Source organism: Haplochromis burtoni, unplaced genomic scaffold (assembly GCF_018398535.1).
Source record: "Haplochromis burtoni strain Fernald_Lab_line unplaced genomic scaffold, NCSU_Asbu1 Contig_133, whole genome shotgun sequence".
Classification (NCBI taxonomy): Eukaryota; Metazoa; Chordata; class Actinopteri; order Cichliformes; family Cichlidae; genus Haplochromis; species Haplochromis burtoni.
In genome coordinates this window covers 1,449,262-1,459,481 of record NW_024582494.1, presented here as the reverse complement: position 1 = coordinate 1,459,481, position 10,220 = coordinate 1,449,262, and the positions used below count along the sequence as shown (strand labels likewise).

The 10,220-nt window shown below is 43.6% G+C and overlaps 1 protein-coding gene across 1 annotated transcript in view; it reads right to left on the bottom strand.

Moving 5' to 3' along the window:
• Positions 1-10,220, bottom strand: part of ndnl2 (necdin-like 2) — a 16,369-nt gene that overhangs the window by 5,497 nt on the left and 652 nt on the right. The window lies entirely within an intron of this gene.

Sequence of the window (10,220 nt, the reverse complement as noted above, 5' to 3'; positions counted from 1 at the left end):
CACACACACACACACACACACACACACACACACACACCTTGGCTCACTGTCCTTGAGCTGACTAGGCATACAGCCCTAAACAAGTGTGAATAATAGCATGTTGTTATATTTACCTGCAACATGATAGACCTGCGAGACTCTTTTCAGAATAAAAGACTGCACACATAAAAGAGTATACTGTGAACACAGTATCCGTACAATTTCCCCACTAATCACGTCAGTTTGAGTTTGTCCTTCTTGCATATATGTATATGTGTGTTCCAGTCAGAACTGACAATAGATCAAGCGCAGCAGAACGTTCAGATCAATAGTGTTTATGCAGGACTTTACACGGGTGCACCGCTGCCATTACTGTCGCTGCCTATTTCTGATGCTGCCTCTGAAATTGAGAAGAGCCGCGGTATGCTGCAAAACAAATAGCATGCAAAGGGGCCATACTGCACAGCTCTGAGGATATATAACGGCCCGTCACATTTAGTCTTATGGGCGATGATGAATTTAAATCTACAGCAACATCCTTGCTGTTTGTGTGCTGGCTATAACGTTACCTCTCTGCACCCTCTGTTACTGAATTTCATCCACCTCTACAGAGCCAGCCTGCTTCTGCCATGGTTACAGTGCTGGAGCCTGAGCTCTTGTTCTGTTAGATTAATGGCTTCAGTTTGGACTATTGACACAACACTTATCTTGTTTTTATGAGTCCAGTGGCTTCTATCTATAAACCCGAGGCACACGTGTGCAGCCGCACTCACACACTCCACACACACACACACACACACACACGCACGCCTACAGCGGTGTACGGCGTTGACTCTTTATAACTCAGTTGATGTTTCCTGTCTGATCCAAATGGCTTTAAGCTCAAGATTAAGAGAATTGCTGAGCTGGCGTTTTACACAGTTCACCTGCCCAACTTATCTAGCTCCCCGTGACCTCACTGCACGTTTCTTTGGTTGTAATTCTTTACAAATCTAATAGGATGAAACCATGAAGTAATCAGGTAAATCTAAAATATGTTTTTCTGGTTTCATCAGATCTTTGCATCATGCAGAAGTGTTTATTGTGAGTCCAGACAGAGGGATGTCACCTCGAGCTGGTCATTTGAGTCCGTCTCTGTGGTCGCTCCTGGACTGTGTATGTGTCCACTTTTGCAAATGATTTAAAAACACTACATGTTAGCTGCTAAACGTTTGCAAGCTGTTGTCTCAGCTACATTTTTTAGTTGCATCTCATCTCAGGTCACACCTGTTCTTGGAGACAGAGGCAGGAGCTGTTAAGGTGAATCCTTTTGGCTTCTGTTTCCAGTTGCACCACCGCTTTACTGTAAACTAAACTGTGTTTTATAAACTTAGTTTTTAGTGTTATGTGGTGGTAGTGTGGTTCAAGGCGCAACACCAGACGGGAAAGCAGCACACCTAGCGTGTGGCGACTATAATGCTCTCTCCCTGATGGTAGTGGCAGGGTTAGGTGAGTGGCTGCTTGGCAGTGGACATCTGAGACCAGTGGAAGAAGCTGGGCTTGTCTGCAAAGTGTCACAGCTGCTTTTAGTGTAAATAAAGTGCAGTGTGTTATCCGCCATCAATAAGGAGAACCGACTGAGTAAAGCAACACTGTACAAGTTCTCAGAGCGCGGCTGTAGAACTGAAACCTCGATGAACAATCCTTTCAAATACCAGAATTAAACATATGTAGAGAAAGACGGCAGCTTGTTGATCACAGTTACACAGAAGGTACGCCTACCTCTGTGTTTTGGCGCCGTTTGTATTGTTATGCAGCATCACAGCAGATCAGAGAGAAAGCCAATGAGACTGAGCAGACGAGGCGTCCCTGTAGGCTCCGCTTCCTCTGTACCTGCAAGATCAAACAAAGAGGGAGAACCAGACATCACAGAAACCGTCAGCCACGTTTAGCTTAACAGATTGCTTTGCCCGAACTTACGTCTGTCAGAGTGAGTTAGCTGATGGCGTGTGCGAGAGAGGCGAGGACGGGAATCTGTGAGATAAACGCTATTTCACCTACACCACATGAAAACATCGTCGGGCTTTGCAGAGGTGCTTCTGTCAGCAGGTGTGCTGACATACACCGAATCTGACCTGCGCCCTTCCTCAATAACAAACCGTCTAAGAGAGTTGTGTTTTGTTTTTTGTCATCTCTCGTGCGGGTTTGTGATCCTCAGAGCTCCACCAACCCGAGTGGAAATCTCATTGTGTTATACATGTGAATATATTCTGTCGCGTCAGCGCTGAGACCACACTCTGCAACAGTGGGTTCGTTTCGAAAGCTTTCTGGATACTGAAGCAGAAATAACTGAACTGCAGAGAAGCTGTGTGTGTTTTTAATGGAGTTTGTACTGGAGGCTCGTAAAAACAAACGCACAGATTAGCGGTCAGAATGATTGGCGCAGAGCTATAACTGCAGTATGCATTTCTATTAATATAATCTTCGACAGCCCCTCAGTTCGTCTGGATTGATGCAGTGTGCCGGTTGTGTTGTAAACTCCTAGACCTGCCTATACATTTGGGCTATACTGAGCAGGTTGGCCATGATAATGGCTCTTTCACAGCAGCCACTTGACATCAGTCATGATTGGCTAAGGTGGAAATTGATGCTTGTGATTGGTTGATGGTGGTTAGATACAGACTGCTGATGCTTGCCGCCCAGTTGCCTGGATACAGCCATCCCTCAGTGTGTTAGTGGCCTTGGCAAAGTGACGGACAGCATAAATGTTCTGCAGAGGAATTTGTCAGTCTGTTGATTCTGCCGGGATTTCTTTATCTGCCCGTGTAATGGATCTCTATCATTATTTGTATCATGACATCTCTGAATCCTGCTTGTTCTCAGCCTTTTATTCATTGCATGCATTTGTCATTTCACCGACCCATCCTACTGAATAGAATTTACAATGAAGCAGCGATCGAGTTTCTTAAGTTCTTGTAACAATAATGATTTTTCTGATCCATCATTTTAGTCTAGAAGACATCCGTGTGCTCCAGGACATGATTCCTGGGACGGTTGAAGTTTGGGATGACTTTGCTGTGGGAAGAGCTGCAAGCTTGGTGAGGAGCTGACTAGAAGGTGTAGTGAACTGGGCAGTTGGGCAACCTGGGTAAAGCGAGTGTGGAGCTGCTGGATGGAGAGAAGATGATTAGGGTGGTGCTGGGCTGGAGCGTGCTTCCAGTCAGAGATGGGAAGCGATTCTAACATATGTGGGGGAACAGACGTGGATCAGAGCAAAGAGTTCCAATACACACGAGACAAAAGTCTGAATATAACTAATGAACTGGCAAAGAATTGGTGAGTGTAACGCAGAAATATACGAATCAGTAGATGAGCAAGTTGACTGACTCTGGAATAAGCCAGACACACACAAAGACAGGGTACAAGTTTGTTGTAAATCCACGATGTATAAAATCTCCTACGTTGCCATTTTGTTTGCATGTTGCGACCAAAAGCAGAAAACGAGGCACAGAACTGCAATCGGCTCTGAGGCCTCTGGCTGAAGCGTTCCTCCTTTAGTGCTGCACGCTCTGGCTCCAGCCTCCGGGTCCAGCAGACCACCTACTAATGTCTTTCTCCTGCTGGACAGACAGAGGACTGCACCTGCTCCTGCACACTTGTGGTCTGTTTGTGTAGTTCTCTGTAGTCGGTGTTTATTTGCGTGAGGCCTATGCGGCAGTCAGAGTGGCTTTTTTTGTGTTTCTCTGGGAACTCGGCCGCACATCGCTGCCTTTCTGATTCTGATTCATATTAAAGTCATGAATAAGAAGTGGATGTTTATAAAAATACACACATGCAAACCTTAAATAACCGATTGTATGCAGACACGTCCTTCGCTGGGAGAAAGGTCGAGGGCAAGAGGAAAGAGCAGAGAGAGGCAGACAGATTTATGCGAGTGCTCTGCAGCTATTTATGTGTGAACACACAAAGTAAATTAACTCATTAAACTTAATGTGCTCAGTGGTCAGTTGAGTGGTCAGTGGAGCGTTAGCAGACCTACAGATGCTTCTCCACAGCTGGACTGTAGTTAAATGGCCCCATTACAGCGTGTGTTAACCTGCTTTATCGCCTGCTGTGACTTGGAGGCGAGAACCTCACAGCAGCTCAAGGACTGACAACCATGGAAACCTGGAAACGATCTGAGCAAACATACCTGGACTGCAGTGTTGAGCTCAAAGAAAGAAACTCGATGACTTCTCTCGCCAGCTTTGACATCGCCTCAGCTACCTCAGCCACTCCCTCCCTGATTGTCTCTCAAGGCCGGTGACACGCTCTCGTTGAACCCTTGCCTCAGTTGCCTTGACAACTGTTCTTTCACTGGGCGGGGTACCGCTTACTTTCTCAGTGATGGTGTGATAAGTGCTACAATTATGTAAATTCTGTCCAACCAAAGTGTTTTTGTAGATTAAACATAGCTGGCTGAAAAGCTCCCAGCCTGACGCTCATGCAGCCGTCCCTCCTGCATTGTTGTAGTTCTGCATGCATCCTCTCATTCGTGTCCATTACATGTGATTTTAGTAGAACTGAGTTCAACAGAGAGATACGCAGAATACAGGGATTTGTGTGAAATATTTAAATAAAGGTCAGTGCAATACCTAAAATCACTTCACTGTTTATTCATGTAGTTTTTTCAGCCCTCGGTTGTGCCTATTTTTATATTTGCAGCACATTTAATAGAAAATTGGGTTATTTCCTTATTCATATTTTGTTAGTTGGTTTATATCACTTGTAATAAAAACCTTGCACTATATTAATTTTTCTGTATTGTCATTGTGCAGATTTGGAGTAGTATACTCGTAGTAGTATAAATAGTAGAAGCAATATGATATCTAATAGTTTGAATCACATTTAGAAGCTTCAGATTGCAAAAACCTCAGTTTTTGATTTTATTTGGCTGATGATGTGAAAGTTGTTTTGCTCTTATGTTATATTACATCTTTGTGTAATTTACTTTTTTGTCCAAAGGAAAAAAATTGAACTTGCTGCTAAGAGAAATTTGTGTTTGTGATATTTGTCGATTCTCTCGAGTCACACCAAAAGGATTTTAATATATTATTCAAGAAACAAATTCCCTCTAATTTATCGAGTATTTTCTTTATGCTCAGTCCTCCTTTGCTCTTTAATATCAGCTGCACTTTTATTTTCTCCATAGTCCTGTTAGCATTGCTTTGGTTAAAGCTGCCTGATCGTGCACGTCTGTGCATTTTCTGAGAACTTGTTTTCGCTCCGTCTCTAAGAGACGGACTCTCAGGGGCTGACACCATTACACCAGCAGAGCGCTGCAGCTGAGTTTGGCTGAGGCTTTTCATTATTAGTGGTCACAGGTCCTAAAATGTTTCCTTGGAGAGCTAAAGCTTGGATCCTGGACTGAGATCCTGACCTTCTCCTCTTTGTGCAGCACTGCCGCCTTCTGAATCAAAAACAAATTGAACTATAACGTGTTTCTAACAGAGGACAACTGAATATTATTCTGTGTTTAAAACTCTGATCTTTGAAGAGAAAAGAGAAAATACATCAGCACACGTCAGGCGTAGTTCGAAGGTTTCCTGAGAGAGACGGTCCCTGCGTACGAGTCTACCCACAGAAGCAAATGTTGCTCGTGCAGATTAAATGAACTGGTTGTTGTCCACAGGGAGCTGGTTGTGTACGTAAGACCACAAAGCTGATGCCACCTGCAGAGCTCACAGTGTTTCTGAGGAAGGTATTTATTAGACTCGGCAGTTTTCCAGCAAATGTGTCCGAAGGTCCGTTACTAGTTTTATCTGGTTGTTGTTGTTGCTATGTCAGTGGATATCTTATCATATATGTCATATATCATTAATCAGTGACAGCATTTACATAAAACAGTTCAAAGGCCCAAAACAGACGGTTTATTTAATCTCAAAAAGTCTTTTTTCTGCTCAGTCTTGAATTTTCTTTAAAGTTTTATGGTGAAAATTTATTATATAACGATTGCTGTGAAATTGTAGCTTCATATATCAAACATTTTTAAAATGGAAAAAATCATATTGCAAAAGAAAACTAGCGGCAGTTTCATTGTTTCATGGCAACATGTAGAATATGTTTCATCCAAAAATGACAGGAAGTCTGTTTTTATGCAAATTTCATTTGTGCCACAGAAACACGCACGTTAGTCGGTCGTCCAACAGAAACAGAACAAAACGTTTCCACTTCAGTTTGTTCTGTTAAATATATGCATGTTTGTCATATTTAAGACCCACTTTGTTCACATTCACAAGTTGTTGGTTTTTTTCAATATTTATATTTAAGCCACTCACAGGTTTCAAAATACAGGAAACAAAAACAAACATGCTGGAAATGAGTAGACGGGCCATTTTAAAAAATCATATATATATTAAAAAACAAGTATTTGATATATAAAGCTATAAATTCACGGTAATTATTATATTTATCCAGACTTTGGGCCCTAAAGCAAATTATCTGTTGAAAGAATACTTTGAAGTCCTCTCCTCGGACAAGTTGTGAGGATGTTTGTTTTGTCTCTCGGTGTGTGTTGTTGAGTAAAATAAGAGCCTGTGTGAGTGTGGCTGGCTCTGATTATCCATCAGAGAATAATACATTTACAGCAGCTGTTCCTAAATCTACACACTCAGAGGAGGCTGCAGGGCTCTGTGTGAAATACAGTTTCAGCAGCAGACAAAGTGCCGTTTCAGCGACTTGATGTTTGTTTGGCGCATGCACGCCGTATGCACACTGTATGCACACTGTATGCACACTGTATGCACGCCGTATGCACACTGTATGCACACTGTATGCACGCCGTATGCACACTGTGTGCACACTGTATGCACACTGTATGCACGCCGTATGCACACTGTATGCACACTGTATGCACACTGTATGCACGCCGTATGCACGCCGTATGCACGCCGTATGCACGCTTGCTCTGGTAGACACTCTGTTGAAAGGGCTCTTTTGAACTTTGGGGCAGTGCTGGTCTTTTGTTGTCTGTCTCTCGCCCACGCACTCTACACCCCCTCTCACTCTCCCAGCATCCACCCATCCCCGTCCTCCAACCGCAGCTACAGGCTCTTTCATCTACCCTCTGCTGGATGATGGATGGAGTATGTGTGTGTTTGTGTTCCCGGCAGCAGCCAAGAGACGAACCTTTGACCTTTGACCTTGTGTGTTGTTGTCATTCATTGGTCTCTCTTGTTCACATCAGGGGTCTGAACATGTGAAATGACTGCTGCTTCTGCTGCTTGTAAATGGGAGATGTGTATATATACATGAACTCATCCTTGCTGTGACATGTGTACGAGGAGTAAAGCGAGATGAGTCTGGGCCCTGGAGTCCTTCTAAATGGCATCAGAATGATATTACAATACTAATGACTCGAGTATCATTTGCTCAGGTCCCTGATGAGAGAGATGCAGGAGCTCGAACAGTATCACACAAAGCTGGAATACATCTGATGTCTTCCTGCAACTTTCTAGCTTAAATACATGTATATACGATGTGTGCTAGGACATCATGTTTTGATGTTTTAGTTACAATCTTAAGATCTGGTAAATGAGTGAAGGGAATGCCCTTTCCCCCCATTATGTTGTCATGTGTGTAATGGCACGTGAAATAGGCCCAAAGATTTCCTTGTTAAGGGTTTTTCAAAAGGACCGTGGCCCTAATAGAATTCCTGAGATTGACATCCAGCTGTATCCACGGCAGTAAAACGAGGCGCGCGATGCTGGACCGTTCAGCAATGTACACACAAACAAAACAAAACACACACACATGCGCGCACACAGCACCGCATCAGGAATCGCAGAAAGGAGGAAGAGGAGCTAAGCTCTCCTCTTTCATGAGCTGCACAGTAAAATTAGACGAGAGGTGGATGTAAACAGAAGGAGAGCGTGTATCTTCAAAACAACACGCTGTGCTGCATTTACACATGAAAGTGATGATTTTACTGGTGAATACACGTGAAAGAAATGCTTTTTTTTGATAATTCATTCTTTTATAGTCGTTAATAGAAGCTCATTTTTTTAGGTTGTCTTGAGGCTCCAGCTGCTTTTCCCCTCTCTCAGCAGAAGCCTTGTTTGTCACTATTTTCTGGCCCTTGTCCATCTCCTGCTCGCCCTGAGGCCAAAGTCCACTCAGCTGTAATCACTCCTCTTTAGCCTGCCAGCCCACACAGGACCTTTGCACTGTCACTGCTACTTTTTATACTGAGGGAAGAGCTGAAGCAGTTTGAGCTCCCTCGCAGGAGCAACGGCAGACTAAACAGACAGCTAGAGGAAGCCTTACTATATGTAAGAAATGTCTGGTAAGGACACTAATATAATTCAGGCTGAACCTTCTCTCAGATACAGTTACAAATGCTTATTGCCTGAAGTCTGCTGTTGCCTGAAGCACCATACAGGCAAATACATGGATGCCTGTTTCCCTGAAAGCTTTCTGGCTGTGTCAGCACAGCTGAGTGTGAACTTCTTATAGGGAACAATCATGGTGCTTGTGTGCACCTTTGTTCTTCACAGCAGGTGTTTACATGTCTGTGGACTACAGAGAAGCAGCTTTGAATACAATGTTCAGAAAAAGGTTTGTGAACTGTGTGAATTTATGACGATCACTTGAAATGTGGTCTGTGCTTCATCGAAGCACCAGGCAAACACTATTTAACTAAACCAGTAACACAGAAGCTGCGTTTTTCATGTCTTTGAACACAGTGAACACAATTATTTATAGTGCAGGCTGGAAAAAGTAAGCGAGCACTTATATATTTGGTTATTTCTCAGCAACCACTTCCATCAGACATGTCCTGTAGCTGCTGATGGATTTTAGGGCTGATGACTCTGCAACTGCAAGGTGCACAGACACTGATGAAGCACCCAAAGTTTAATGGTTTCTCCACAGTGGTTCCCAAACCCCCTCCCAGCAGCTACAGACAGATCAGTTTGTGGTGATTTCTGCTCGCGCACTTCAGGATTACACATCATGCAGAGAGCGGCTAACACTCCTCGTTTTCCTTCCTGTGTAGACGATTGCTGACTGATGAACAGACGGGTCCTAAGAAATGCTTTAATGTTTGTGGATCTCGTTACTTCTTCCTGTGTGAAAGTCGTGACTGACATCAACCAGCTTCAGTGCGTTTATGGGATGGATTCTTCCACAACAACATCATCATTTAGTTGTTGTCTTACTTTTACAAACCGAGTCATCACCCCGAGTACAGACCTGAACTCAGAGTGATGACTCGGTTTGTTCAATCGTGGAGACTTTACTGTTGTTTACAAACACACTCCTTTGAAACTGTGCAAAGAGAGCTGCGATGCGAGCAGCGTGTGCACGCCGGTCACCTCAGTGGAGCAAGCTCGTCTTTGTGAACTATTAACTGCTGTTTTCCTCAGTATTAACAAGAAAAAAGAGAAGAACTTCAAATTCAGGTACAAGCTGCTCGCTACGGCGCACCAGTCACTCTGAACTCGTACAAATTTATTTTATTCTGTTGCTGAATTTCATTTTTTTTCAGCAAATCTAAACATGAAATAAAAATATATGATACATTTAATGATTTCATAATGAAATCCACTATCAGACATGATATTGTGAGATATATTTGCTGAAGCTTAAAAATAATATTAAGGATTTGCTCTTTAAACTAAAGTGCAAACTGTAAGAGGGCCCTCAGTTTGTGATTTAGTCAAATGTCACTGTAACATTATATTGTTAGAGTAATGGTACTATCGCTGACTTTAATACGCAGCTATCCGTGTCATTTAAATATATTACCTCCACCTTTCTATAAGAGACTCAGGTAAACGGTGATCCTGTTGCACAGCCAGCAGCAGGGTGGATACCTGTAGGTCCTCGCGGGCTCGTGCCGTCACATCCATCACAATAAAGGTTGTTTGTGTTGAGCACAGCTTTGCTCTGTGGCATTTAAGGGCCCTTAAAGGACAGTTGAAGCCTGCTGTAATGAATAACCCATCAGCTATGCCAGGGCTCCCAGCCGCTGCCGGGGCCCGATCTGTCACATCGATCATCTGCCGCGGGGCCCGCACGGCACAAAGGGAGTGGCGCCCGGCCAGAGGAGGGGGACATATAGGAGTGTGTCCAAAAAAGGGGGAGTGGTTTGATTGTCTTCGGTCATGTTTGTGTGGTTAGTGGCACTAAGAGATGTGTAACGATTGGGGGGGGGGAGTTTTAGACTCTATGTTCTTAAAAGCTGCTCAGGAGCAACTATGAAGGGAATGAGAGGTGGAGGC